Source organism: Phocoena phocoena, chromosome 6 (genome assembly GCF_963924675.1).
Source record: "Phocoena phocoena chromosome 6, mPhoPho1.1, whole genome shotgun sequence".
Taxonomy (NCBI): Eukaryota; Metazoa; Chordata; class Mammalia; order Artiodactyla; family Phocoenidae; genus Phocoena; species Phocoena phocoena.
Window position 1 is genome coordinate 13,947,108 of NC_089224.1, and position 25,514 is coordinate 13,972,621.

At 37.8% G+C, this 25,514-nt stretch overlaps 1 pseudogene; it reads left to right on the plus strand.

Moving 5' to 3' along the window:
* The first annotated feature begins 4,200 nt into the window (after window positions 1-4,200).
* Window positions 4,201-25,514, plus strand: part of LOC136124987 (sodium/potassium-transporting ATPase subunit alpha-1 pseudogene) — a 67,207-nt pseudogene continuing 45,893 nt past the window's right edge.

Genomic DNA, 25,514 nt, shown 5'->3' on the forward strand with positions numbered 1-25,514 from the left:
ATTAAGAACAAGACAGGTTGTCCACTCTTACCACTAATATTCAACGTAGGTTTGGAAGTTTTAGCCACAGCAATCAGAGAAGGAAAAGAAATAAATGGAATCCAAATCGGAAAGGAGAAGTAAAGCTGTCACTCTTTGCAGATGACATGATACTATACATAGAGAATCCTAAAGATTCTACCAGAAAACTACTGGAGCTAATCAATGAATTTGGTAAAGTAGCAGGATACAAAATTAATGCACAGAAATCTCTTGCATTCCTATACACAAATGATGAAAAATCTGAAAGAGAAATTAAGGAAACACTCCATTTGCTATTGCAACAAGAGGAATAAAATACCTAGGAATAAACCTACTTAAGGAGACAAAAGACCTGTATGCAGAAAACTATAAGTAACTGATGAAAGAAATTAAAGATGATACAAACAGATGGAGAGATATACCATATTCTTGGATTAGAAGAATCAACATTGTGAAAATGACGATACTACCAAAGCAATCTACAGATTCAATGCAATCCCTATCAAACTATCAATGGAATTTTTCAGAGAACTAGAACAAAAAATTTCAGAATTTGTATGTAAACACAAAAGACCCCGAATAGCCAAAGCCATCTTGAGAAAGAAAAATGGAGCTGGAGGATTCAGGCTCCCTGACTTCAGAATATACTACAAAACTACAGTAATCAAGACCATATGGTAGTGGTACAAAAACAGAAATATAGAGCAATGGAACAGGATAGAAAGCCCAGAGATAAACCCAAGCACATATGGTCACCTTATTTTTGATAAATGAGGCAAGAATATACAATGGAGAAAAGACAGCCTTTTCATTAAGTGGTGCTGGAAAAACTGGACAGCTACATGTAAAAGAATGAACTTAAAACACTCCCTAACACCATACACAAAAATAAACTCAAAATGGATTAAAGACCTAAATGTAAGGCCAGACACTATAAAACTCTTAGAGGAAAACATAGAACACTCTATGACATAAATCACAGCAAGATCCTTTTTGACTCATCTCCTAGAGAAATGGAAATAAAAACAAAAAAAAAACAAATGGGACCTAATGAAACTTCAAAGCTTTTGCACAGCAACGGAAACCATAAACAAGACGAAAAGACACCCCCTCAGAATGGGATAAAAAATTTGCAAATGAAGTAACTGACAAAGGATTAATTTCCCAACATTACAGGCAGCTCATGCAGCTCAATATCAAAAAAACAAACAACCCACTCCTAAAAATGTGCAGAAGACCTAAATAGACATTTCTCCAAAGAAGATATACAGATTGTCAACAAACACATGAAAGGATGCTCAACATCACTAACCATTAGAGTAATGCAAATCAAAACTACAATGAGGTATCACCTCACACCAGTCAGAATGGCCATGATGAAAAAATCTACAAACAATAAATTGGGAGAGGGTGTGGAGAAAAGGGAACACTCTTGCACTGATGGTGTGCATGTAAATTGATACAGCCACTATGGAGAACAGTGTGGAGGTTTCTCAAAAAACTAAAAATAGAACTACCATATGACCCAGCAATCCCACTACTGGGCATATACCCTGAGAAAACCATAATTCAAAGAGTCATGTGGGCTTCCCTGGTGGCACATTGGTTGATAGTCCACCTGCCGATGCAGCAGATGTGGATTCATGCCCCAGTCCGGGAGGATCCCACATGCCACAGAGCGGCTGGGCCTGTGAGCCATGGCAACTGAGCCTGCGCGTCCGGAGCCTGTGCTCCACAACGGGAGAGGCCACAACAGTGAGAGGCCCGTGTACCGCAAAAAAAAAAAAAAGAGTCATGTACCACAATGTTCGTTGCAGCTCTGTTTACAATAGCCAGTACATGGAAGCAATCTAAGTGTCCATCAACAGATGAATAGATAAAGAAGATGTGGCAGAAATATACAATGGAATATTACTCAGCCAAAAAAACCCGAAATTGAGTTATTTGTAGTGAGGTGGATGGACCTAGAGTCTGTCATACAGAGTGAAGTAAGTCAGAAAGAGAAAAACCAATACTGTATGCTAACACATACATATGGAATCTAAAAAAAAAAAAAAAGATTTTGAAGAACCTAGGGGCAGGATAGGAATAAAGAAGCACACATAGAGAATGGACTTGAGGACATGGGGAGTGGGAAGTGTAGGCTGCAACAAAGTGAGAGAGTGGCATGGACGTATACACACTACCAAATGTGAAATAGATAGTGGGAAGCAGCCGCATAGCACAGGGAGATCAGCTCAGTGCTTTGTGACCACCTAGAGGGGTGGGATAGGGAGGGTGGGAGGGAGGGAGACACAAGAGGGAGGAGATTTGGGGGTATATGTATATGTATAGCTGATTCACTGTGTTATAAAGCGGAAACTAACACAACATTGTAAAGCAATTGTACTCCAATAAAGATGTTTAAAAAAAAATAATAAGGCAGCCTGACAACATATGTTTATATTCTTTCTTTTCCCAAAAGTCATTAACGTGATAGTAAAGAAAACAAACTAATCAACAAAAGTAAAGCAAAAAAAAAATATTGCCCCTAACATAGGGTTTGGAGGTGGACCATTAGTAGAAAAGAAATTTTAGCAACTTTGTGCAAGATGGAAATAAGGTAGAGAACAGATGGCCGATGAAGCAGAATGAAGGAAATTGGGTTCAAAAATATCTGAGGCTGTTGAGGTCAACTGAGGCACAAGCAGTACTCCCCTGCAGAGCATCATTTTCACTTGAACACTTGTTAGAAATGTTAGCTCCCAGGTCCTACCCAGATCATCTGAATCAGAAACTGTGGGGATGCCAGTATGAATTGTGGCATTACTTAATAAAGACTTTTGCATTCTGCCCCCCCACCCCCACCCGCCGCCAGCCACCTTCCTGGCCACTTCTAATGTGAAGCCTGGTTGGCACAGTGGTTGAGAATCTGCCTGCCAATGCAGGGGACACAGGTTTGAGCCCTGGTCCAGGAAGATCCCACATGCCATGGAGCAACTAAGCCCGTGTGCCACAACTACTGAGCCTGCACTCTAGAGCCCACGAGCCAGAACTACTGAGCCCGCGTGCCACAACTACTGAAGCCCACACAGCTAGAGCCCATGTTCCGCAATAAGAGAACCCACCACAATGAGAAGCCCGAGCACCACAAGGTAGCATAGCCCCCACTCGCTGCAAATAGATAAAGCCTGCAAATAGCAATGAAGACCCAATGTAGACAAAAATTAAAAAAATAAATACATTTATAAAAAATAAATAAAGTGAAGCCTGATGATGGTTTCTCTGTTCACATAAACAGGTAATCCAACATGCGGCAGTTTTGCAACATTAAAGGAAAAAGGCAAAGAAAAATTAATAGGAAAAAAAATGACTCTAACAAACTGTAAGATAACCCAGGCACTGAAAAATAACTCAGTACCTTCAGAGAGATTTAAGAAAATATCTCCATAAATAATATCAGAGGAGCCTCGAAAAATTAGTAAGTTAGAGAATAAAAAGTAGTTTTTTTGAAATTCAAAAGATTAGTAAAAAATACACAAATTCCAATTATGCAATTAGAATGTCAGTTTTAGGAAATTTTATTAGCTACTATAAAAAAAGACAAGTAGAGGGAAAAGAGAAGTGAAAAGATGAGAGACATAGAGGACTGAAAATGGAGGTAAACATTTGACTAACAGGCAATACAGAAAAAATAGGTAGAAGGAAATTATAGAATAAAGCTTAAAAGATAAATTTCAAAAGCTGGAGTATAAGTGCCCTCAGATTGAAAGGGTATAGAACATCACAAATTATAAATATGTACAAGACAAATCAGTGTGAAATTTTAGAATGACAGAGTAAATGAAAGATTCTGAAATCTTCCAGAGAGCAAAACCAGTTCAAGGATAAAGGAATGAGAATCAGACTAATACTAATTTCACATCTGCAATACTGGACACTGAAAGGAAATGAAGTGCTTTCAAAGTTCTGAGGGAAAATTATTTTCAAAGATACATAAAATCCAAAGTTAAATCCTCAATCAGGATGAGTAAAGAATCAAGACATTTACAAAACTAAGGGATATTACTTCCCAGACAAAATTTCTTAGGAACGTACTTAACGATTTTGTTTAGCAAAATGAGGAGAGTAAGAATGAAGAAGACATGGAATCCAAGGCAATGCAGATTCAGGGTAGGTGACAAAAGTAGGGGTCCCACGATGGCAGCTTTGCAGCAGGTCTGCAGGATGGCAGTCCAGACAAAAGTGAGGGAACAGAGAGAGGATCGAAGCCGGAAGCACCAGCAAAAAATGGCATTTCATAAATTTGATGTTATTGTTGAGAAGGTAGAACTACTAAAGTATTTAATAAGGGCAAGCATTATGAGAAAATAAAAAGGTAATTAGAAACTCCAGAAAAATGCAAGAGCTATACAAAACAGCAAAATCAATTACATGGTTCTGTAGTGCACAGTACCCACAGAGGAATAACAAACAAAACATGATTAACCGGCTTTCTGTTTTTATAGTCATACTATAGATCAGTCATAGAAGACATTTATAGCCTTGGAAAAGGACGCAAATATTATTCACCTTGACAGTTTAAAGGCAAGAGATGTAGCTTATGGTTGCTACAAAAAGAAATATAATGGTGGACATTTATTTAAAGTTACAAAAATAATTAAAGGAAAGCAAAAAAGGAGGGTAAGAATCACATTGGCAGGAGGCCTGAGATGATATAAGACTTAAATCTTGTGTCAGAATAGGAAGTCAACAGATATTATCTCAAATTAATGAATCAAGAAATATAGTAGAAAAGTAGATTAGTTAAAGACTGAAAGTAATCATCAGAAATACAATTTTAGAAATAATTTTTAAGGTTAAATGGTGTTACTCCTGTAAGAAAAACTAGATATTGGGAAGTATGGAGCAAAAGAGTTTTGTTTTTAATTTAAATCGCTCCACTTGGTTTGCTTTTCTCAAATCATACGAATGAATGAATCCATTTGAGTGGATTATGAGTTAAAACTCATAAAAAATAAAACATTTATTTTTTTCTTAGTTTAGGGGTTACTGTTGGTTGCTTACTCATTTTTTATTCCCTTGCTTCTTTATTGACAGATCTCCAGGATTCTTTGTACAGCTGTTTCCTCTGTGTAGCTGAGTGTAGGGAAGGTGACTTTGCCTCCAACTATGAGGTACATTCGCATTAATTAAATTATCAAGATAATTCCATTTTTCTAATTGAGAGATAGAGTTAGAATTATTTGTGCAATCAGTTCTGACCAAAGAGATAAGAGGTGTGTCCGCTAGAAACTTTTGAAAAAAGGTTCCTTGTTTTTAAAAAGGTACCAAAAAAAGGTGTCACCTTTCCTAGGTGTGACTTCTGGGACTCTGCAGGCCAACTGACAGCCCTGAGGGCAACTAGTCTGGGGACAGAGCAGAGATGCTGAGGATGTTTAAACAGAATGATGGTAAGAACCTGGGTCCTTGGTGAAGTTGCCACTCATTCCAAGGACTTATTGTATGTAATACTTTTCCTTGTGTTCATCTATTTTAAGTTTGATATTTTGCTCCTTGCAGTTGAGGGCATAGGCTCCAAGACCAGCATGTTTTTACAGGATGTTTTCAGGCAGAAGTGGGTTGGAATTGGGCTCTGATGGCTCTCCCAACAGTGCGATTGCTTTCTTTTTAATCTTTATTGACTTTAAAAATTGATTTATTCATCGTTTTTATTGAAGACCATAAAGAACTAAAAAAATGGAAGACCAATTCAGTTCTTCATCACAGATATTCAAAATATAGATGTGGATAAACGAAAACATCTATGATTCTGAGCTAATACTGAAATTTAGATATTACTTGTACTCAAATTATTTCTTTTAAATTAACTTGGGAAATTACATAACCATATTTAATTCTTCTGAGAAGAATTGTTCAGTTCCAACCATCTGCTAAATTAAGCAACACTGATAATAATGAACATTTACAACAAACCTGATATAAAAGAAGGTGATAACTTTAGGTATAAAATAAACCTTGGGAGGCTATTGCAATCTCATAATTAGGAGTACAGATTTTTCAGTGTACTGGAACTCTGTGGAACTCCAGATTCAGGGGTGATGATGGTCAAAGTGTTACATCACATATCCTTAAATTCTTTATTTCATTTTGGGAAAAATGACCACCAAATTCTATCAAACTCTCAGTTTTCCAAATTCTTCCACCATGTCTCACCAGACTACTATTTTTCTTTTTTCCCTTTCTTTCTCTCTCTGCTTCATTTTTTTTCTGGTGGTAATGTAGATTTTGTTTCTTAACTCTTAAAAAAACTTTTAAAATTCAATTTCTTTAAACTTAAAAAAAAGTTCACCATTTCTCCCACTGCACCACTCCCTGCCTCTTGCAACCACCAATCTGTTCTCTATACCCACAAGCTTGGTTTTTGTTGTTGAGGTTATTTATTTATTTTTTTGACATTCCATATATAAGAGAGATCATACAGTATTTGTTGTTCCCTGTCTGACACTTTTTACTAAACATAATACCTTCGTCCATTCATTTGTTTTAGATGGCAAGATTTCATTCTTTTTAAGGCTGAATAATATTATATATATATATATATATATATACACACACACACACACACATATACATATATATATATGTATATCTCACAATTTCTTTGTCCACTCATCCGTCAATGGATACTTAGGCTGCTTCCAACTCTTGGCTGTTGTAAAGGGGCTGTCCCTTCCCTATTGTATATTCTTGGCTCTTTGGTCATAAATTAGTTAATTGGTCATATATGTGTGGTTTTATTTCTAGACTCTCTATTCTGTTTTATTGATCTAGGTGTCTTTTTATGCCAGTACCATATTGTAAAGAATGATGCAGTAAAAATAGGAGTGCATAATCTTTTTGAATTAATATTTTTGTTTTCTTCAGGTAGATACCCAGAGGTGGAATTACTAAATCATATGGTAGTTCTATTGTTTTTCAGGAAACTCCATACCATTTTCCACAAGGTTGCGCCAATTTACGTTTCCGCCAACAGAGCACAAGAGTTCCCTTTTCCACATCTTTGCCAACACTTGTTAGTTCTAGTCTTTTTGATAATAGCCATTCTAACAGGTGTGAGGTATAACCTCATTGCGGATTTGATTTGCACTTTCCTGATGATTATGATGTAGAGCATCTTTTCATACACCTGTTTGTCATCTGTATGTCTTCTTTAGAAAAATGTTTAATCAGATTTTTGGCCTATTTATAAATGCTTTTTTGTTATTGAGTTTTATATATTTTCAGTTTTAGCCCTTTATCAGATATACAATTTGCAAATACATTCTCTGTTTGGTAGGTTGTCTTTTCATTTTGTTGATGGTTTCCTGTTTTGTGCAGAAGCTTTTTAGTTTGATGGAGTCCCACTTGTTTATTTTTGTTGCTTTTGCTCTTGGTGTCAGATTTTTAAAAATCATCATCAAGACCTATGTCAAGGAACTTCTTGCCTGTGTTTTCTTATAGGAATTTTATGGTTTCACGTCTTATCTTTAGGTCCTTAATCCATTTGGTGTTAATTTCTGTGTCTGCTATAAGATAGTAGTTCAGTTTCATTCTTTTGCATGTGGCTGTCCAGTTTTCCCAGCACCATTTTTGAAGAGACTGTCCCTTGCCTATTGTATATTCTTGGCTCTTTGGTCATAAATTAATTAATTGGCCATATGTGTGTGGGTTTATTTCTGGACTCTCTATTCTGTTTTATTGATCTATGTGTCTTTTTATGCCAATACCATATTGTTTTAATTACAATGGCTTTGTAATATAGTTTGAAATCAGGGAGCATGATGTCTCCAGCTTTGTTCTTCTTTCTCAAGATTGCTTTGGATGTTTGGTGTCTTTTGTAGTTTCATACAAATTTTAGGATTGTTTGTTCTAACTCTATGAAAAGTGCCATTGGAATTTTGATAAGGATTGCATTCAATCTGTAGATTGCTTTGGGTAGTATGGGCATTTTCCCAATCCATGAGCATAGAATATCTTTCCATTTATTTGTGTCTTCTTCAGTTTCTTTCATTAATGTCTTATAGTTTTCAATATACAGGTCTTTCACATCCTTAAATTCATTTCTAGGTATTTTTTTCTTTCTGATACAATTTAAATAAGATAGTTTTCTTAATTTCTCATTCTGATAATTCACTATTAGTGTATATAAAATCAACAGGATTTTGTGTATTGATTTTGTGTCCTGAAACTTTACTTAATTCATTTATTAGCTGTAACAGTTTTTTCTTTTAACGGAGTCTTTAGAGATTTACACATATATAATATCAAGTCATCTGGAAATAGTGACAATTTTACTTCTTTTCCAATTTGGATGCATTTTATTTCTTTTTCTTGCCTGATTTCTCTGGCTAAGACTCCTAATACTATATTAAATAAAACCAGTGAGAATGGACATCCTGTCTTGTTCCTGATCTTAGAGGAAAAATCACTCAATTTTCACTGTTGAGTATGATGTTAGCTGTGGGCTTGTAATATGGCCTTTCTTATGTTGAAGTACGTTTTCCTGTATAACCATTTTATTGAGAGTTTTTATCATAAATTGATGTTGACTTTTTTCAAATGCTAGTTTTTGCATCTTTTGAGATGATTATATGATTTTTATCCTCCATTTTCTTAATGCTGTGTATCAAATTGACTGTGATGTTGAACCATCCTTGCATCCCTGGAATAAATCCCATTTGATCATGGTGTATAATTCTCTTAATGTGTTGTTGAATTTGGTTTGCTATAACTTTGTTGAGGGTTGTTTTTATATCTATGTTCATCAGGGATATTGACCTGTAATTTTCTCTTTTTCTGTGGCATCCTTGTCTGGTTTTGGAATCAGGGTAATGCTGACCTCATAAAATGTGTTTGGAAGAGTTCCTCTCCTGTTTAAAAAAATTTTTAGAAGGATTGGTATTAATTCTTCTTTGAAAGTTTGGTATAATTCACCAGTAAAGTCATCTGGTCCTGAACTTTTGTTTGCTGGAAAGTTTTTGACTATTGGCTCAAACTCCTTGCTAGTAAATGATCTGTTCAAATTTTCTATTTCATCATGGTTCAGTCTTGGTAAGTTGTATGTTTCTAGGAATTTATTCCTTTCTAATAGGTTTTCCAATTTGTTTGCATATAATTGTAGTAATCTCTTATCTTTTCTGTTTCTGTGGTACCAGTTATAACATCTCTTCTTTCATTTTTTTTTTTTTTTTTTTTTTTTTTTTTTTTTTTTCGGTACGTGGGCCTCTCACTATTGTGGCCTCTCCCATTGCGGAGCACAGGCTCCGGACGCACAGGCTCAGCGGCCATGGCTCACGGGCCCAGCCTCTCCGCGGCATGTGGGATCTTCCTGGACCAGGGCACGAGCCCATGTCCCCTGCACCGTCAGGCGGACTCTCAACCACTGCGCCACCAGGGAAGCCCTCTTCTTTCATTTTTGATTTTATTTATTTGAGTCTTCCATCCTTCTTTCTTTGGAAGTCTAGCTAAAGTTTTGTCAATTTTGTTTATCTTTTCAAAGAACCAGCTCTTAGTTTCATTGATTTTTTAAATTGTCTTTTTAGTCTTTATTTTATTTCTGCTCTAATCATTATTTCCTTCCTTCAACTAATTTTGAGCTTCATTTTTTCACCTTTTTATGTTCTTGTATGTTTTTTATGATATCTCAAGGCCACGTTCAAGGAAACATTCCTGGGATCATCTACCTAAGACATGAAGTGACAAGCTCAAATTCTAACTCCCTCTTGTTGAAAAAACTCAACTTGAACCCAGGTTGTAAGTGTCAGCCTTGAGCCTTCATATTAGCTCATGCTGACTTCATCAGCAGATTAATTGCTCCCAAGTTTGTTAGTGCTGATGGTTCTGCCATTGTAGGAGCAGGGATACTTACCTTTTCAAATGAAAAACAGAGCTACGATCAAAGCTGTCAACTCAGGGACTTTAAGAAATGATTTCTCTTTTGACTTTTTATTGCCTAGGCTATCATAAAATAGTCTACTCTTTCCACACAGTTGATTGAAGCCTGAATAAAATTCTTCACTCAGATGACAGCCAGAGGAGATATTTGTAATTTGGCACTAGCTTTGATGGAGATATTCTGTAATTTATGGCTTTGACAAGTGGAAGCCAAGATAAAATTAAGATATTATAGCTTTGGGAACAAAGATTTTTTTTCTAAGTTTTCTTGGGCAGTTAATTTGTGTTTGGCAGATTGTCCTCAGAGTAATGGAGATGAATAGAAATAACTTTACCCTGAATGGCCCTTTGGGGAGCATAGTCCTTTTTGTTTTGTTTTGGGTTTTTGTTTTGGTTTTTTTTTTTGGCGGTACGCGGGCCTCTCACTGTTGTGGCCTCTCCCGTTGCGGAGCACAGGCTCTGGATGCACAGGCTCAGTAGCCATGGCTCACGGGCCCAGCCGCTCTGCAGCATGTGGGATCTTCCCGGACCGGGGCACGAACTCGTGTCCCCTGCATCGGCAGGCGGACTCTCAACCACTGCGCCACCAGGGAAGCCCCATATTCCTTTTAATGTATCAGTTTATAGGGCCTGGAATCTTTAGAATTTGGTAACAGAGACCCAAGCAGAGATGTTCTGCTGAGTATTCAGGACTATTTTTACATAGGACATCATTTTTCTTGAAGTCAAAGTGCATCGACTCTCTGGTCTAATGAGTCTTCAGACGCAAGGAGGTGAGAGCATCAATATGTCCCTCAATTTTTGGACGGGCAAACTGAACTCAACATCTCACTCATTGTCAGAATTAGGGTCATGTAGAAGATCCAAATCTTCAAAATTCTGGCTTATACATGGTTACCTGGGATGACTCTTTCTTTGTATTTTCTAAACTAGACAAGGTCATTTATCTGTCATAGCAATAGAAAATTAAATATCTAAGGTCAGTGCACCAGGGTTCTTTGGAAGATAGTCAATGAGGAGCCAGGTGGATCTGAGTAATCTTAGGTGCATATGCCCCATGCTTAGCCTACTCTTGAAGCTTTCAACAAGAGTAGAAGTTTACCTAAGGGGATTCTTATGAACTTTATTTCATTTCCTAATAGCATCTCCACATCTTCATCAACCTTTCATTTTCCAAGTTACTTCCAGTATAACATGCATTTCTGTCTGGTCAGTTTCCAGGTAGGAAAAATGATAGAGTCATTGCTTTTGCTTTTGACAGCTTTTCTGTTTCCATGGAACTCTGGTCAGCTGGTTTAAACTAAAACTTCTTCTATTTCCTGATATTTCTATCACTGAGTTGGCTGTCCTTCTGTTCTCTGGTTGGAACACTATGGGTACTAATAGAAATCTTGAGATATTAGTTTGAAAATGTTAAGTTTTTGAAGCTTCTGGTTTTTGGTATATTATTTCTGCTTATTCTTTTTTTTTTTTTTTTTTTTTTTTTTGCGGTATGCGGGCCTCTCACTGTTGTGGCCTCTCCTGTTGCGGGGCACAGGCTCCGGACGCGCAGGCTCAGCGGCCATAGCTCGTGGGCCTAGCCGCTCCGCGGCATGTGGGATCTTCCCGGACCGGGGCACGAACCCATGTCCCCTGCATCGGCAGGCGGGCTCTCAACCACTGCGCCACCAGGGAAGCCCCTCCGCTTATTCTTTACACTGCTAGGAAGTTTGAAAGAAAGAAGGATGTTTTGATAAACACAGAGAATTCAAGTGATGACCCCAAAGCTCACAAATTATAAGTGATGCTCACTCTATATTAATTTTCTCACCTATGTAGAATTGATTAGTTGGCTTATAGTTTGCACTCTTTAAGATAATATTATATTAGAAGCTAATGAATAAATTAGGAGTGGTAGTGATTATTCATTTGCTATGGACTGAATGTCTGTTTCCCCACCAAATTCATATGCTCAAATTCTACCTCCCAAGGTGATGATATTAGGAGGTGGGGGGGGCAGTCCTTGGGAGGTGAATAGGTTATGAGGGCAGAGCCCTTATAAGTGAGATTAGTAAACTTATGAAAGAGGCCCCAGAGAGTTCCCTCACTCCTTCTATCACATGAGAACAGAGCTAGTGAGAAGGCACTGTCTATGAACCAGAAAGCAGGTCCTCACCAGACACAGAATCTGAAGGTGTCTTCATCTTGGACTTCCTAGCCTCCAGGACTGTGTGAAATAAGTTTCTGTTGTTTATAAGCTACACAGTCTGTGGTATTTTAAAATAGTAGCTTGAATGGACTAAGCCATTATTTTTATAAGATTGCACTCTTTAAGACTAAGATTTGGGGAAAAAACAGCAAGACTTTGAATAATTTTTTTTCCAAAATGAAATTGTGTTAGTTCATAAATCATTAAGTATTTGCAAAGAAAAGGGTAAGTTGATGATGAAGAATGGTAATGTGGCTAAAAAATACAGGCAAATGATGTGGTGACATAAGAAAAATCATGCCTTTTAAGATAAAATTCCTTTGAAAGGGTAATACGAGTAAACTTCCCAAATGTTATTTTGGATAAAAACAACACAACTTTTCAGTACACATTTCAACCAATAAATCAATTAAATATGCTTAATAAATGTCTCCCATAATTTTGCTCAGTGCTGTTCCATGTATTGAGAAGAACACAGAACAAATGTAAGTTATTGAGCCTTGAGAAGCTTCCATTCTAGTTGAAGAGGCATGATATTGTATAAGCAACAATTAAAGCAAAACACAGGGAGTAGCTGAAGTCCAGGGCTGCATTGTGCAAACAATTCTCAAGCGCTATTAGTGTTTCATACATGGAAAGATCAAATCAATAAGGACCGCTTTTACCATGACAGCTCCATTGGAGGAGATAGGAAAATTCATCCTTATAACTATGGAGCTTTCCAGTTATTATATTTATCCTATATTTTGATATATTAAGGTCAATCAAGTCAAGTGAATGGAAAACTAAAGATTTCTATTATGTTCAAATATTTGAAGTGGAATGATCTTGTAAAGTCTTCTTTGACTTCCAGAGTATGTTTATTTAGTATGAATTTAAAGAATAGAGGAGAAGGAACAGGATGGAAGGGAGACTGAGAAATGGAGGAAGAAAGAAAGACCTTTTAAAAATCCTAAATGAATTCTCTGTTTGTTTGCCTTCAATAATGATCAGATGAAAGTCAAAGGATAACCTTCACTCTGACATTTCCTTACATTCTACTGTGCAAATAGCCTGCATTCCCTCTGCATATTAAAGTCAAATTTGGTTAAAGAAGAGGCATCAACTAGTTCACAGAGAGCTGTCCAAAGCATTTTTATGGAACTTTTCCAGTGCATCCCTCGTACACCTCCTCCTATTGTCTAATCCTTCTTGACCTCCAAAAAGAAAAAAAATGAATCTTTTTATCAAATGTTCAGGACTGCTTGGGTTTCATAGGCAGTGCATCTTCACTAAATCTACTTTAGTTCTAGAATCTGTGCTTCATTAAACCTCTGTTGCTTCCATAGTTTTCACTTTATTAGGAGCAACTAATTTTCTATACACCTATGGGTCCCCACCTGCCTGAATGGGAAGATGTTTTTCACACACGATTTGGGATTTTGTATTTTCTGTGCATGCTAAAGATTACATGATGCTTTTTTCTAAACATGCTATTTAAGTCCTTTGCCACCATGATTTTTCTTTAGGTAAAACTTCAAATGAGCTTGTAAGTATTTTACTCTCAGATTGATGGTGCAGTGGAATATGTCCCAGTAGTATGGACAGCTCAGGTTCCATTTTGCAGACCCCAAAGTAATTCATTTAGAGCAGTGACTTATGTGTGAAGCATTTGACTTTTGAAACCATCTGGCTTATAGTTTCAGGAATAATGCAGCAGCCTTTCAATTGTCCCCTCATCTCCCATTGTTGGAGAGGCCATTCCATTTAATTTCAGAAATGAAGAAGTCTTGATTGGCTGCCAAGTATCAGCTTTGGGTGCATTTTTTATAATTCCATTTACACACCCTCCCAGAGCTCAGAGTTGTATGGAAAAGCTTATGGTCTCTTTGTTCTGGCTTTGGTGTTAAAACAAATGAAAGCTGCAATAAAATAAACATCTGTACAGCTTGGGATGTTACAGTATTATTTCCTTCCATTTTCAAAACAGTGAAATATGGCATAAATTCTTCAGATAGCTTCTTGACTTCTAGATAAATATTGATTTCTCTCTTTTTTCTACATATGTACTTATTTTTCTTTTTAACCTTTGCTGTTTGCTTTGGCTTGGGTTATGTATTTATTGGAAGGATAAAATTATTTCAGCTTATCATCTAACTACGCAGAGGAAAACCTGGTGCTGCTTTTTAGAATTATACACAAGAAAGTATTAGGGATATAGCAAAATATATTCTTATTTTCAAAAACATCCTGGGGTTTATTTAGTGATTGTTTTTATAATCCTAGTTAGTTTATGTAAAGAGTTTAGAATTAGTTACACTAAAATGTAGTAGGCAGGAGAAATAAAACATCTGTTTAAGATTTGTTCCTGATGCTGGTTAGATATGTAACGTTCCCATCTGGGATGCAAATTTTGTTGAATTACATTGCTAATCTAGTTTCTTGCGTTTCCCGCATATTCTCTGTGCTCCTATCAAACTGAACCATTTACTTTTCCCCTAGATATTTGCACATGTTCCTGTTTTGCAGCTGTTCCTGTTTCTTTCTGCTCCTTTCAGCTCCATCTAACTCTTCAAAAAGAGCACTTCTCATCACCTCATGCCTAAACTCTTTCTCCTTACCTCTTCTGGATCCTAAACCGCAACTTCTTTCTGGTGGCCAGAGGAAATTTCTTCCTTGACCTCCTATAGCACTTACTTTCCATCATTTCAGTTTTCTTCTCTTTCCTTTTATATTATACCTTCTCTCTTTATCTCTCTCTCTCTCTATCTACCTATCTATCATCTCTCCATCCATCCTCCATTTTCTGTCTGGTTTCATTGTTTTATCTTCTCTTGTAGCTCTGTACACTGATTTATCCTTGTATTCTCTCACTATATCCAGCATGCCTTACTTACACTCTTATAATAACTACTCATTAAATATTTATTAATAAGAAATGAATGAAAATCCTTGCAGGTTACTGCTGCATAATAAATGTATGTTTTTTAAAAATTGTGATAATTACAAATTCCCTAACTGGATCCTTGTAACCTGTTGGTTCTGTTCTTTTTTTTTTCTTCAGTCACTCTCATTGTATAAAGCAGGTGGGTAGTGGACTAGAAATAGCTAAGACTAAGGACATAAAATGGAAAGAGAAAACAAGGAAATGTCTTTCTTCGTTCTCCCCATTATCTAATGTTTATTTTTTCCCCTTTACAGGAGTAAAGGCAGAAAACTTCATTTTTCTTATGCATTGTGAAACCCATCACATAATCTCTCCAATGCGGAGGTTTTTTTTCTTTTCTTTTCTAGGTATTTCTTGAATACTTTTTATGGCAGTTGAGGTTTTTTTTTAACCAAAATGTAAATTTTTCAAATTTCCTCTGACACAATCTGTTATGTATCTTTCACCACATACCATTATATTTGGAAAGGAAATTAGAGGTTTCAAAAGTGATTGTAAATTATTTTTTCATAGACTTTGAGAGATATCAAGTAGGACAGCAAGGTGGCATTGACTTCAAAAGTGTAGAGCAGCATCATGAAATGCCATAGTTTCCTTTATAAAGGTATTAATATATCAGTCATTGGAAATGAATGTCTACAGTCATCTCTAAATTGTATTTTCAGTTGGCACAATCTTAGAAGAAGTGTGTGTTGTAATTTTAGGATTCACTGTATAAGTCTATTTGATGAAAGCTGATTTATGTAGAATGCATCATTCCAGTTAAAGATTCAAGGACATCTCTAGGGATTCCCTAAGTATAGGTACTTATGCTGAACTTCGAAAAGCGGATTCTACCGGAAGTGTGAGAGTCATAAGGTAGTAATGCTCTTCATGCTGTGAGCAATGTGGAAGAGACCAGATTGGGAGAAGAAAGTGCTGGATACTTGGAGAAACAGCTGGGTCAGGAGCTAAGGGCCATCTGTAATCCAAAATAGACAAGTCTTAGTGAATGCAGCAAGATTTCATTCCATTCCCCAGTAAGCAAACAGATTGACATAAAATGAGGTAGATCTTGTTAGTTTGAGAGGAATAGTGCCTGCTTTGAAATTTCTGGACAGCCCCCAATGCTCACTGTTGGTACAATAAGATCTTTTAGCTGGTGAATTGGATGCAAGGTAGGTTACAGTGAATAGTTAAGATTCCTGAAAAAAAGTTGCCAGGATCTCCTAATTGGAAAATGCCCTGATGGAGAGTACATTACTAGCATCTCTCTAGATACCAACAACCCAAGCTTACAGATAAACTCTAGAGACTTGGAATGTTTGCCTTCCCATCTTCAACTGGATGGCAAGTAAATTTAAATGCCACTGGTCATTTATTAGTTAGTTATTCATTTATTCACCCTAACATTTATTCAGCACTTGTTCTGAGTCTTTTAGCACCTTAGGTGCTGGAGATATAAGGAATATCTCTTTGCTCTTAAGGAGCTTACCCTTTGGTGGGAGAGCGGTAGACTAATTGTATAAATTGTCCCAGTTCTTCATGCTATCTGTATAGGTATCCTTTGCCTTGAAATTTTGAGTTTTTCTGACTGAAAAGATAGCTTGTTTCTGTGCATCTTGAGTCTGAGTTTGGCCATGTGACTTGCTTTGGCCAATGGCATTTTAGCAGAGGTGAGATAATTGAGGCTTGAAAAAGGATTTACACCCTTTTGCTTCCACTTGAACTGTGAGAATATATCAGGGTAAGCCTCTGAGAGGGATATGAAAAACACATGGAACAGAGCCAAGTGATCCTAGTTGACAACTTGTCAACTATCAGCCATGTGAAGAGCCCACCTGAGCACAGAAGAACTGTCCCTTCTAAATCACCAGTTCATAGACTCATGAGCAAATAAATGTATGTAGGTTTTTTTTTAAATTAATTTATTTATATATTTATTTTTGCTGTGTTGGGTCTTCGTTTCTGTGGGAGGGCTTTCCCTAATTGTGGCAAGCGGGGGCCACTCTTCATCGCGATGCACGGGCCTTGCACTATCGCGGCCTCTCTTGTTGCGGAGCACAGGCTCCAGACGCGCAGGCTCAGTAATTGTGGCTCACGGGCCCAGTTGCTCCGCGGCATGTGGGATCTTCCCAGACCAGGGCTCGAACCCGTGTCCCCTGCATTAGCAGGAAGAATCTCAACCACTGCACCACCAGGGAAGCCCCAGGTATGTAGTTTTTGATCACTGAATTTTGAGCTGGTTGGTCTCACAACGATTATTATGGTAGTAATTACCTAATATGGTAAATATACAAAAGTAAATAATCACAATTTATAGTGATAAAGGGTATGAGAAAGTGCACACAGGGGAGACCTTTGCTTTGGGAAGATGAAGTAGTACTTATCCCTACTTCCCTTGCTAAGTTCAACTAAGAATTCTGAACATTAAATAGAAAACTAACATAAGAAGACTTGGAAAGGTGTAGAGATGAAGGCAGATAGGTGATGGATCTCACAACCCAAGGAATAATGTGATGGTTAATTGCATGGGTTCCCTATCTGTCTGATATATCCCAAACTTGGAGCTGAAAAAACTGGCAACCCAGAAATGTCAACAGGTGCTGAAAAAAAAAATCCCCAACCAAAGCCTGCTCTCCATCCAAAGGACCAGAAGAGAGGCAGCTTACCAATACAAATTTTTTTCCCATAATAATTATTCTACTCCAGACAAACACCACAGAAGATGCTGTGGTCCAACCTCCACCCAACCAACAAATTTAAAAGTTTAATTTCAAAAATGCACGTGGGGTGATGGAGAGCTTGCCACTGCCCTTGAGATTTTCTTTTTATTACTTCCTAGGTATTTTTTTTAACATCTTTATTGGAGTATAATTGCTTTATAATATTCTGTTAGTTTCTGCTGTATAACAAAGTGAATCAGCTATACATATACATTATCCCCACATTCCCTCCCTCTTGTGCCTCCCTCACACACTCCCGATCCCACCCCTCTAAGTGGTCAGAGAGCCCCAAGCTGATCTCCCTGTGCTATGCAGCTGCTTCCTACTAGCTATCTATTTTACATTTGGTAGTGTATATATGTGAATGCTACTCTCTCACTTTGTCCCAGCTTACCCTTCCCTCTCCCTGTATCCTCAAGTCCATTCTCTACGTCTGCATCTTTATTCCTGTCTTGCCCCTAGGTTCTTCAGAAACATTTTTTAGGTTCCATACATATGTATTAGCATACAGTATTTGTTTTTCTCTTTCTGACTTACTTCACTCTTTATGACTGACTCTAGGTCCATCCACCTCACTACAAATAACTCAATTTTGTTTCTTCTGATGGCTGAGTAATATTCCATTGTATATTTGTGCCACATCTTCTTTATCCATTCATCTGTCGATGGTCACTTAGGTTGCTTCCATGTCCTGGCTATTGTAAATAGTGCTGCAGTGAACATTGTGGTACATGACTCATTTTGAATTACAGTTTTCTCAACGTATATGCCCAGTAGTGGGACTGCTGAGTCATATGGTAGTACTATTTTCAGTTTTTTAAGGAACTTCCATACTGTTTTCCACAGTGGCTGTATCAATTTACATTCCAACTAACAGTGCAAGAGGGTTCCCTTTTCTCTACAACCTCTCCAGCATTTACTGTTTGTAGATTTTTTGATGATAGCCATTCTGACTGGTGTGAGGTGGTACCTCATTGTAGTTTTGATTTGCATTTCTCTAATGAGTAATGATGTTGAGCATTCTTTCATGTGTTTGTTGGCAACCTGTATATCTTCTTTGGAGAAATGTCTGTTTAGGTCTTCTGCCTATTTTTGGATTGGGTTTTTTGTTTTTATGATATTGAGCTGCTTGTATATTTTTGAGATTAATCCTTTGTCAGTTGCTTTGTTTTCGAATATTTTCTCCCACTCTGAGGGTTGTCTTTTAGTCTTGTTTATGGTTTCCTTTGCTGTGCAAAAGCTTTTATGTTTCATTAGGTCCCATTTGTTACTTTTGTTTTTATTTCCATTTCTCTAGGAGGTGGGTCAAAGAGGATCTTGCAGTGATTTATGTCATAGAGTGTTCTGCCTATGTTTTCCTCTAAGAGTTTTATAGTGTCTGGTCTTATGTTTAGGTGTTTAATCCATTTTGAGTTTATTTTTATGTATGGTGTTAGGGAGTGTTCTAATTTCATTATTTTACATGTGGCAGTCCATTTTTCCCAGCACCACTTATTGCAGAGGCTGTCTTTTCTCCATTGTATATTCTTGCCTCCTTTATCAAAGATAAGGTGACCATATGTGCGTGGGTTTATCTCTGGGCTTTCTATCCTGTTCCACTAATCTATATATATGTATATATTTGCCAGTACCATACTGTCTTGATCACTGTAGGTTTGTAGTATAGTCTGAAGTCAGGGATCCTGATTCCTCCAGCTCTGTTTTTCTTTCTCAAGATTGCTTTGGCTATTCCGGGTCTTTTGTGTTTCCATACAAATTGTAAAATTTTTTGTTCTAGTTCTGTGAAAAATGCCATTGGTAGTTTGATAGAGAATGCATTGAACCTGTAGATTGCTTTGAGTAGTATTCTCATTTTTACAATGTTGATTCTTCCAGTCAAAGAACATGGTATATCGCTCCATCTGTTTGTATCATATTTAATTTCATTCATCAGTGTCTTATAGTTTTCTGCATACAGATCTTTTGTCTCCTTAGGTAGGTTTATTACTAGGTATTTTATTCTTTTTGTTGCAGTGTTAAATGGGAATGTTTCCTTAGTTTCTCTTTCAGATTTTTCATCATTAGTGTATAGGAATGCAAGGGATTTCTGTGCATTAATTTTGTATCCTGCTACTTTGCCAAATTCATTGATTAACTCTAGTAGTTTTCTGGTAGCATCTTTAGGATTCTCTGTGCATAATATCATGTCATCTGCAAACAGTGAAAGTACTTATTCTTTTCTGATTTGGATTCCTTTTATTTCTTTGATTGCTGTGGCTAAAACTTCCAAAACTATGTTGAATAATAATGGTGACAGTGGGCAACCTTGTCTTGTTTCTGATCTTAGAGGAGATGCTTTCAGTTTTTCACCATTGAGAACGATGTTGGCTGTGGGTTTGCCATATATAGCCTTTATTATGTTGAGGTAAGTTCCCTCTATGCCTACTTTCTGGAGGGTTTTTATCATAAATGGGTGTTGAATTTTGTCAAAAGCTTTCTCTGCATCTATTGAGATGATCATAAGATTTTCCTCCTTCAATTTTTTAATATAGTTTATCACATTGATTTGGATATATTGAAGAATCCTTGCATTCCTGGGATAAACCTCTCTTGATCATGGTGTATGATCCTTTTAATGTGCTGTTGAATTCTGTTTGCTAGTATTTTGTTGAGGAATTTTGTATCTATGTTCATCAGAGATATTGCCCTGTAGTTTTCTTATTTTGTGACATCTTTGTCTGGTTTTGGTATCAGGGTGATGATGGCCTCATAGAATGAGTTTTGGGGTATTCCTCCCTGTGCTATATTTAGGAAGAGTTTGAGAAGGATAGGTGTTTCCCCTTCTCTAAATGTTTGATAGTATTCACTGGTGAAGCCTTCTGGTCCTGGGTTTTTGTTTGTTGGAAGTTTTTAATCACAGTTTCAATTTAAGTGCTTGTGATTTGTCTGTTCATATTTTCTATTTCTTCCTGGTTCAGTCTTGGTAGGTTGTGCTTTTTAAAGAATTTGTCCATTTATTCCGGGTTGTCGATTTTATTGTCATATGGTTGCTTGTAGTAATCTCCCATGATCCTTTGTATTTCTGCATTGTCAGTTGTTAATTCTCCTGTTTCATTTCTAATTCTGTTGATTTGAGTCTTCTCCCTGTTTTTCTTGTTGATTCTGGTTAATGGTTTATCAATTTATCTTCTCAAAGAACCAGGTATTTGTTTTATTATCTTTGCGATCGTTTCCTTCACTTCTTTTTCATTTATTTCTGATCTGATTTTTAATATTTCTTTCCTTCTGCTAACTTTGGTTTTTTTTTTTTTTTCTTCTTTCTATAATTGCCGTAGGTGTAAGGTTAGGTTGTTTACTTGAGATGTTTCTGAGGTAGGATTGTATTGCTATAAACTTCCCTCTTAAAACTGCTTCTGCTGCATCCCATAGGTTTTGGGTCGTCGTCTTTCCATTGTCATTTGTTTACAGGTATTTTTTGATTTCCTTTTTGATTTCTTTAGTGATTTCTTGGTTATTTAGTAGCATATGGTTTAGCTTCCATGTGTGCATTTTTTACATTTTTTTCGTGTAGTTGATATCTACTCTCATAGCGTTATGATCGGAAAAGATACTTGTTACGATTTCAATTTTCTTAAATTTGCCAAGGCTTGATTTGTGACCCAAGATATGATCTATCCTGGAGAATGTTCCATGAGCACTTGAGAAGAAAGTGTATTCTGTTGTTTTGGATGGAATATCCTGTAACTATCAATTAAGTCCATCTTGTTTAATGTGTCATTTAAAGCTTTTGTTTTGTTCTTTATTTTCATTTTGGATGATCTGTCCATGATGAAAGTGGGGTGTTAAAGTCCCCTACTATGATTGTGTTACTGTTGATTTCCCCTTTTATGGCTGTTAGCATTTGCCTTGTGTATTGAGGTGCTCCTATGTTGGGTGCATAAATATTTACAATTGTTATATCTTTTTCTTGGATTGATCCCTTGATCATTATGTAGTATCCTTCTTTGTTTCTTGTAATGGTCTTTATTTTAAAGTCTATATTGTCTGATATGAGAATTGCTACTCCAGCTTTCTTTTGATTTCCATTTGCATGGAATATCTTTTTCCATCCCCTCACTTTCAGTATGTATGTGTCCCTAGGTCTGAAGTGGTCTCTTATAGACAGTGCATATACAGGTCTTGTTTTTGTATCCATTCAGCCAGTCTGTGTTTTCTGGTTGGAGCATTTAATCCATTTACATTTAACGTAGTTATCGATATGTATGTTCCTATTACCATTTTCTTAGTTGTTTTGGCTTTGTTTGTGTAGGTCTTTTCCTTCTCTTGTGTTTCCTGCCTAGAGAAGTTCCTTTAGCATTTGTTTTAGAGCTGGTTTTGTGGTGCTGAATTCTCTTAGATTTTGCTTGTCTGTAAAGTTGTTAATTTCTCTGTCATATCTGAATGAGATCCTTGCTGGGTAGAGTAATCTTTGCTATAGTTTTTTCCCTTTCATTACTTTAAATATGTCCTGCCACACCCTTCTGGCTTACAGAGTTTCTGCTGAAAGATCAGCTGTTAAGTTTATGGGGATTCCCTTGTGTGTTCTTTGTTTCTTTTCCCTTGCTGCTTTTAATATTTTCTTCTTTTTATTTAATTTTTGATAGTTTGATTAATATGTGTCTTGTCATGTTTCTCTATTGATTTATGCTGTATGGGATTCTTTGTGCTTCCTGCACTTGATTGACTATTTCCTTTCCCATATTAGAGAAGTTTTCAACTATAATCTGTTCAAATATTTCCTCAGTCTCTTTCTTTTTCTCTTCTTCTGGGACCCCTATAATTCGAATGCTGGTGCATTTCATGTTGTTCCAGAGGTCTCTGATACCATCCTCAGTTCTTTTCATTCTTTTCTCTTTATTCTGCTCTGCAGTAGTTATTTCCACTATTTTATCTTCCAGGTCACTTTTCTGTTCTTCTGCCTCAGTTATTCTGCTATTGATTCCTTCTAGAGAATTTTAAATTTCATTTATTGTGTTGTTCATCATTGTTTGTTTGCTCTTTATTTCTTCTAGGTCCTTTTTAAATGTTTCTTATATTTTCTCCATTTTATTTCCAAGATTTTGGATTATCTTTACTATCATTATTCTGTTCTTCTTCAGGTAGACTGTCTATTTCCCCTTCATTTGTTTGGTCTGGTGGGTTTTTAACCTGCTCCTTTATCTGCTGCATATTTCTCTGTCTCCTCATTTTGCTTAATTTACTGTGTTTGGGGTCTCCTTTTCACAGGCTGCAGGTTTGCAATTCCCATTATTTTTAGTGTCTGCCCCCAGTGGGTAAGGTTGTTTCAGTGGGTTGTATAGGCTTCCTGGTGGAGGGGACTGATGCCTGTGTTCTGGTGGATGAGGCTGGATCTTGTCTTTCTGATGGGCAGGACCACATCCAGTGAAGTGCTTTGGCGTGCCTGTGACCTTATTATGATTTTAGGCAGCCTCTCTGCTAACGAGTGGGGTTCTGTTCCTGTCTTGCTAGTTGTTTGGCATGGGGTGTTCAACACTGGAGCTTGCTGGTCGTTGACTGTATCTGGGTCTTAGAGTTGAGACGGAGGTCTCTGGTAGAGGTCTCGCCAATTGATATTACATGGGGCCGGGAGTTCTCTGGTTGTCCAATATTCTGAACTCTGCTCTCTCACCTCAGAGGCTCAGGCCTGACACCCAGTTGGAGCACCAATACCCTGTCAGCCACACAGCTCAGAAGAAAAGGGAGAAAAAATTAAAGAAATTAAATAAAATAAAAAATTAAAAAGTTATTAAAATGAAATAATAAAAAATTATTAAAATAAAAATATTAAAAAGTAATAAAAAAAGAAAAAGCAGAGAGTAACCAAACCAATAAACAAATCCACCAATGATAACAAGCACTAAAAACTAAAATAAGGTAAACATAAAAGCAGAAACTAGTCAGTCCCTTACAGCATACCCCATGTCTACAGTTGCTCCCAAAGTTCACCACCTCAATTTTGAGATGAATTGTTGACTATCTAGGTATTCCACAGGTGCATGGTACATCAAGTTGATTGTGGGGATTTAGTCCACTGTTCCTGAGGCTACATGGAGAAATTTCCCTTTCTCTTCTTTGTTCGTACAGTTCCTGGGATTCAGCTTTGCATTTGTCCCCGTGTCTGCATGTAGGCCACTGTCTGGTGAATGTTCTTTGCCCAGACAAGAGGGGGTTAAGGGAGTGGCTGATTAGGGGTCTCCGGCTCACTCAGGCCGGGGGAAGGGGTGTGGAATGCAGGGTGAGCCTGTGGCGGCAGAGGCCAGCGTGATTTTGCAACAGCCTGAGGCACGCCGTGTGTTCTCCCAGGGAAATTGTCCGTAGATCATGGGACCTTGTCAGTGGCGGGCTGCACAGGCTCCCAGGAGGGGCTGTGTGGATAGTGACCTGCGCTTGCACACAGGATTCTTGGTGGCTGAAGCAGCAGAGTTAGTGTTTCATGCCCATCTCTTGTGTCCACGCTGATAGCCGTGGCTCGTGCTGATCGCTGAAGCTCATTTAGGCAGTGCTCTGAGTCTCCTCTCCTATGCACCCCGAAACAATGGTCTCTTGACTCACAGGCAGTTCCAGACTTTTTCCCAGACTCCCTCCCGGCTAGCTGTGGCACACTAGCCCACTTCAGGCTGTGTTCACGCAGCCAACCCCAGTTCTCTCCCTGGAATCTGACCTCTGAAGCCCGAGCCTCAGCTCTCAGCCCCTGCCCGCCCCGGCAGGTGAGCAGACAAGCCTCTCAGGCTGGTGAGTGCTGGTTGGCACCGATCCTCTGTGCGGGAATCTCTCCACCTTGCCCTCTGCACTCCTCCTGTTGCTGTGTTCTCCTTCGTGGTCCCGAAGCTCTGCCACCCCCTGTCTCTGCCAGTGAAGGGGCTTCCTAGTGTGTGGAAACTTTTCCTCCTTCATAGCTCCCTCCCAGAGTTGCAGGTCCCGTCCCTATTCTTTTGTCTTTGTTTTTTTTTTTTTTTTTTATTTTGCCCTATCCAGGTATGTGGGGAGTTTCTTGCCTTTTGGGAAGTCTCAGGTCTTCTGCCAGAGTTCAGTAGGTGTTCTGTAGGAGTTGTTCCACATGTAGATGTATTTCTGATGTATTTGTGGGGAGGAAGGTGATCTCCACATCTTACTCCTCTGCCATCTTGAAGGTCCTCTCTCATTCTATTTTTGATGCATGTTTTTTTTCATGAGCTCTGCTGGCTTTGCTCTGTTGACTTGTCTTTCAGAAAAGCTCTCCCACAGCCTGATATCTGACCAGCAGTGTGCCTGGATTGATGCCTTGCCACATTCTTGGAATCCCCTCACATGCTATATCTTAGAAGGTTGCATTCAGTGAGTCAGTGATCTTGCTGTCCAAGGGAGAGGAGAGGGGGAGCCAGAATCATACATGAACTTCAGAGATTCTTTTTCCTGATGATGAAGCTGTTGAGTTAGCAGCCAACCTTCTACTTGTAGGTTTTAGTTCATCTTGGTCCATGGTTCAGGTTCAATGGCTCTGAAGCTTGCTTGCACCAATTAAATCAGAATCTCTGGGACAAAGGCACTCAGACATCAGTATATCTTAAAGGTCCTAAATGATCCACTCATGCAGCTAGGCTGGAGAATTCCTGGCTATGGTGCAGCTGTGAATGGGTTCCTTCTGGGAGCTGCTGTATTAGAAGACTCACCACCTTCTGGCTTCTTAGATCTCTCAGAAAATTTGTTTTTGTGTGTTGCTGTTAAGCAGTGGTGAAAGTGGTATTAAATGGAGTGCTCCCCA